At 41.5% G+C, this 5,319-nt stretch overlaps 1 protein-coding gene across 3 annotated transcripts in view; it reads left to right on the top strand.

Annotated features, from left to right (window-relative positions):
- The window catches only part of HSF2 (heat shock transcription factor 2), a 53,763-nt gene that overhangs the window by 610 nt on the left and 47,834 nt on the right, over window positions 1-5,319 (top strand). The gene's annotated exons all lie outside the window — the stretch shown is intronic.

Genomic DNA, 5,319 nt, shown 5'->3' with positions numbered 1-5,319 from the left:
GCGCGGGTCCGCCGCCCGGTAACGGTCCGGCCCAGCCGCGTTCGGAACCGGCCGGCGGCCCGAGGAGCCCCGTTCCTGCACACTCATCCCCCGGCCTCCCGCCCGGCTGGCGGGTTACGGATCGCTGCGGGGACAGGGAGCCCGCTGGCGACGCGGAGGTTCAGCCGCGGAAATGGTTACCTTAGAGACCTGCGTCCCTCGCTCCATCAACACACACACAAACACACGCGCGCACACTCACACACACACGCATCCGCACACATCCCGCTTTGCGCGCGGGATCCTTAGGAGGACTGCAGTTGGGGAAGTAGCCACATGTTCAAACCCAGATTCCTGCCCGTCAATCAATAGGCTTTTCAGTGACCGCACTGCAAAAGGGCTCATACTTCTTTGGGGAACCCAGGGTCACTTGTGTAAGCCAGTGTTTTGTGATGACTTCAGTAAAAGTGCGAGGAGGTGGCTGCTCGGTAATTAGGTGAGGCGTTAAAACCACCACATTTCATTAAACAGTTCGAGGCAGGATGATGTGCAGATGCTGTGGATATCGGTTAGATCCCAGCTCTGCCTTCACACAGACATGATCCAAGTTGGACTTTGTGTCTGGCCTCCTCCAGAAGATGAGCGTCCTGGGGGCACCGAGACCCCTTCTGATTCTGAATGCTAAGAGTCAAAGGAAAGTGATTACATATTGGTATTAACGATTCACATACCATAGAATACACTTGTTTGTAGACTGTTGGAATAATTTTATGAAGGGAAGTGGGTTTTTTTTCTTATTGTGGCTGACCACAAAGGTATTTTAATGTGGAGATAATTTTTTATAAGACTACTTGAAATATACCTCCCCTGCGATTGTCTCCTGTCACCTGATGGTTAAATGTTACTTCCTTTCCTATTAATATGAGCTCCAAGTTTTATTAACTTTTACCCAAGAGTAAACACTATATTGAACACATAAAGTTTAGGCTTCTATAATAATTTTTTGCCTTATATTGCTGTCATATATTTTATTTATCTTCTGGAATTAATTTTAATTTTTAGGTCAACGTTGTCATCTTTTTGACAGGTCATCTTTTTGAAGTCTTACTGAATCTGTGTGTGTATTTCTAAGCATTTGAATTTTATATAGTTGTACAAAGTGAAAATAAGGAAGGCAGCATACACTTAAAAATAAACAGATGTCTCATGCTTTCATCAGTCAGAAGGATTAGAAGTTGACGAGGATGGATCATTACAAAGTGCTGTTACTCAACTATGTCTTCATGCTAGAGATAGGACTGAGATTTGCCTCTGCCTAAATGAATTTTATCATATCTTTTTTTGTTTTGCTGGATCTTGTTTTTACTGCCTAAAAGTACCTAAATATTTTGGTTACTGATTTTCACTTAAAAATACTATGCCATATTCAGGCATAATACTAACTATACTAGTCAAACTCTTATTGTTATTCTAATTTAATGGGTAGTATCAAATATGGAGAGTTTTATGCAAATTTATACATATATAACTTGATGAATTTAAGCCAACTCTATACAGTATCCCAGTATTATGTTTAAGATTGTATTTCAAGTCCTTGTTTTTTAATGGGACACCAGTGGGCCAGTTAAAATGTAAATCCAGATTAAAAAAAAAAGTAATAAAAAAAAATGTAAATCCAGTGCAGATGGAAGACAGTGACTATGCCAGGGACAACAAACCCCAAACCCTCACTGCCTTCAAGTCTGTTTTGTGTCATAGCAACTCTACCGAGTTCTGTTCATCTTTCTCCCCGAGAGCAGGTGGTGGATTTGAGCTGAAAACATTTTGGTTAGTAGCTCAACAGCTAGCTAGTACAGTACACTACTAGAGCATATTAATAACAAAGTTACTGCTGTCAAGTCAGAACCCACTTGTAGTTGACCCTCCAGTAGGTTTTTAAAGACTTTATTTGCATAAGAAGCGATTGTCCGTAATAATTGTTTGTTGTTGTTGTTGTGTGCCATCGAGTTGCTTGTGACTCATAGTGACCCTGTGCACAAGAGCCCTAAACGCCGTTCTATCCTGTGCCAACCTAGCCATTTCAAGGGCATTCATTCCCGCCACTCCAGTCACAGAATCGGTCCATCTCATCAAAGGTCTCCCTCTCCTGCACCGTCCCTCCACTCTGTCAAACATGATGTCCCTCTCCAAGGACCAGCCCCTTCTTGCAACATGCCCAAAGTATGTCAGATGAAGCTTCAGAATCCTTGACCCCAAGGAGCATTCTGGCTTTACCTTCTCCAAGACAAACCTGTTTGTTCTCCTAGCAGTCCATGGTATATTCAACACTCTTCTCCAGCACCACAGCTCAAAGGCTTCAATTCTCTTTCTGTCATCCTTATTTACTGTCCAACTCTGATGCATAGCACATAATTGTGAAAATAGCCCGGCTCAGGCACACCTTAGTCTCCAGCCTGACGTCATTACTCTTCAGTACTCTTGAGAAGTCCCTCACAGCTGACTTTTCCCATGCAATTCATCTCGAGTTAATTAAATCTTTAGAGGGCTGAAAGTGGTGAGAAAGATAAAGATAGAATCATGCCTGAAAAGGAACTTAGAGTTGAACTGGTTCAATTGCATCCTGGCATAGATGAGGATTGAAATCTTAAGTTAGAATTCATATTAATAGATAAATAACTAGTCAAGACTTGAGGTGAGACTCTAACATAGATTTCTCTGTTCCTTGATCTGACTCCCATCAGTACTAACTTCCATGAAAGTTAACTGTTTTTAGATTTATACCAGCATATTACCTTTATTACATATTCAGTTTTGGATAAATGCTATGTGGGGCTAATCCTAGTTGCCTAAGGCATCTAGCTAGCTATCTTTTTTTTATTCAAGTTATTATAAAAACATGGCTGATGCTGAAAGGTAAAATGTTAATTAAATTATGTTAGAAACAAATTTGGATTTTTGTTTGGGTTGTGGTGTTTTGTTTTTTTTAAACTTTCTTTTGAAAGTTAGTATTTATGATTGTTTCTGGTTTCCTTGAAACTTGTTTTACTGAACTTACTGTTGATGTAATTTAACTTTTATTGTTATAGCCAAAATCATATGGCTAAAAGCCATAAAAGCGTATCTATATTGGAGGACCTGGGCAAATCTTTTAGGCATTTCTTTTTACTTGTTTTATGCTTTTGAGTTGACTATGACTCATTGCAGCTTTATCCTGAGCCAGACTCAACATCTTTGACACACCCGACCCCATTGCCACAGCCACTGTCTTGATCCATCACATCCAGGGCCTGCCTTTTTTTCACTGACCCTCTACACTTCCAAGTATGATGTCCTTCTGCAAGGTCTAGACCCTCTTGACAGCATGCCCAAAGTATTTGAGACTAAGTTTCAAAATCCTTGTCTCAAAGCTCCAAGGAGCAACTTGATTTCACTTTCTCCAGGACAGATTTGTTTGTTCTTTTGTCAGTCCGTGACATGTATGTTCAGTACTTCTCTACAGGACCACATCTCAAAGGTATCAATTATACTTCTGTCATCCTTAGTCATTTTCCAGCTTTCAGGTGCATAGCAAGCAGTTGAGAAGACCAGGGCTTGGATCAGGTGCATCAGACAGCATTGCTCTTTAACATTCTGGAGAGGTTTTTGACAGCATAGTTTCCCAGGGCAACACATCTTTTGATTTCCTGACTGATAGTGCGAAGGGTGTTGATTGTGGATCCAAGCAAGATGAAATAATGAACTACTTCACTCTCTTCCACATCTGGCATATCATAGTGCTGCCTAATGATCTACTGGTGAGGATTTTTGTTTTCTTGATGTTGAGATGTGATCTTTATTGAAGGCTGCAGATTGCAGCAAGTGCCTCAAGTCCTCCTCATTTTCTGTGAGCAAGGTTGAGTCATATGCATAACACAGGTTTTGTATGGGATTTCCTCCAATTCTGATGCTACATTCTTTGATAAGTCCAATCTCTCTAATGATTTGTTCAGCATATAGATTGAGAAGATATGGAGAAAGGATATAACCCTGATAACACTCCTTTTTTTATTTTGAACCATGTAGTGTTCTCTTGCTCTGTTGGTACAACAGCTTACTGATCTAAGTATAGGTTTTGCATGAGCACAGTCAAAATCCTGGCATCTCCATTCTTCTCAATATTAGCCACAGTTTGTTGTGATTCATAGAGTCAAATGTCTTTCCATAGTCAATAAAACATAAATAGATCCCTCTAACATAAACAAGATCAGTCTGACATCCAATCACTTGTTATGCATGGAGAACTGGGCAATGACTAGGGAAGATAAAAGGAGAACTGATGCTTTTGAGCTGTGGTGCTGAAGAAGAGTATTGTTATCATGGACTGCTAAGAAAATGAACAGGTTCATCCTAGAGAGGGCTAAATCAGGATGCTCCTTGGAGGCAAGGATTCTGAGGTTTTGTCAGACATATTTTGGGCATGTTGCAAGGAGGGATCAGTCCTTGGAGAAGGCTGTCATGCTTGGGAGGGTAGAGGGACAGCACAGGAGAGGGAACCCTCTTTGAGGTGGATTGATTTCAGTGACTAGAGTAATGGGGGTAGGTATGTCGAAGACAGTGGGATTGACACAGGACAGAGCAGGGTTTAGGGCTGTTGTACATAGGGTCACTATGAGATGCAGGTGACTCGATAGCACATAACAACAACAACATCTGACATCAGCAGTGATATTCCTTGTGCCTCAATTTCTTCTAAACCTATCTTTTATTTCTGACAGTTCTCTGTCAATGTACTATTCTTAGCATTTTTGGATAATATTCAGCAAGATTGTCCTTGTGTGTGATATTAATGATCTTGTTTAATCATTTCCTCATTCTTTTGGATCACCTCTTTTGAGAATAAATATGATCTCTTCCGGTCAGTTGGCCAGGCCACTATCTTCCAGATTTCTTGGCAGAAATTGGTGAGCACATTCAGGGCTGCAACTGTTTGTTGAAATATGTCAGTTGCTATTCCATCATTTCCAGAGGCTTTAGGTTTTGCAGATCCTTCAGATCAGCTTGAACTTCTTTCCTTATTACATTTGATTCTTGATCATACACTGTTGTTATGTTGTTATGTGTCGTCGAGTCACCTGCGACTCATAGCGACCCTATGTACAACAGCCCTAAACTCCACTCTGTCCTGTGCCAGTCGCACCGTCTCTGACACTCCCATCCCAGTTATCCCAGTCACTGAATCAATCCACCTCATAGAGGGCCTTCCCCGCCTGCGCTGTCCCTCCACCCTCCCAAGCATGATGTCCCTCTCCAAGGACCGGTCTCTCCTCACAACATGTCCAAAGTATGTTAGATGGAGCCTCA

The sequence above is a fragment of the Elephantulus edwardii genome, unplaced genomic scaffold (assembly GCF_000299155.1).
Source record: "Elephantulus edwardii isolate Elephantulus edwardi_28Jun2011 unplaced genomic scaffold, EleEdw1.0 scaffold00002, whole genome shotgun sequence".
Lineage (NCBI taxonomy): Eukaryota > Metazoa > Chordata > Mammalia > Macroscelidea > Macroscelididae > Elephantulus > Elephantulus edwardii.
This window is presented reverse-complemented; position numbering and strand designations above follow the sequence as displayed.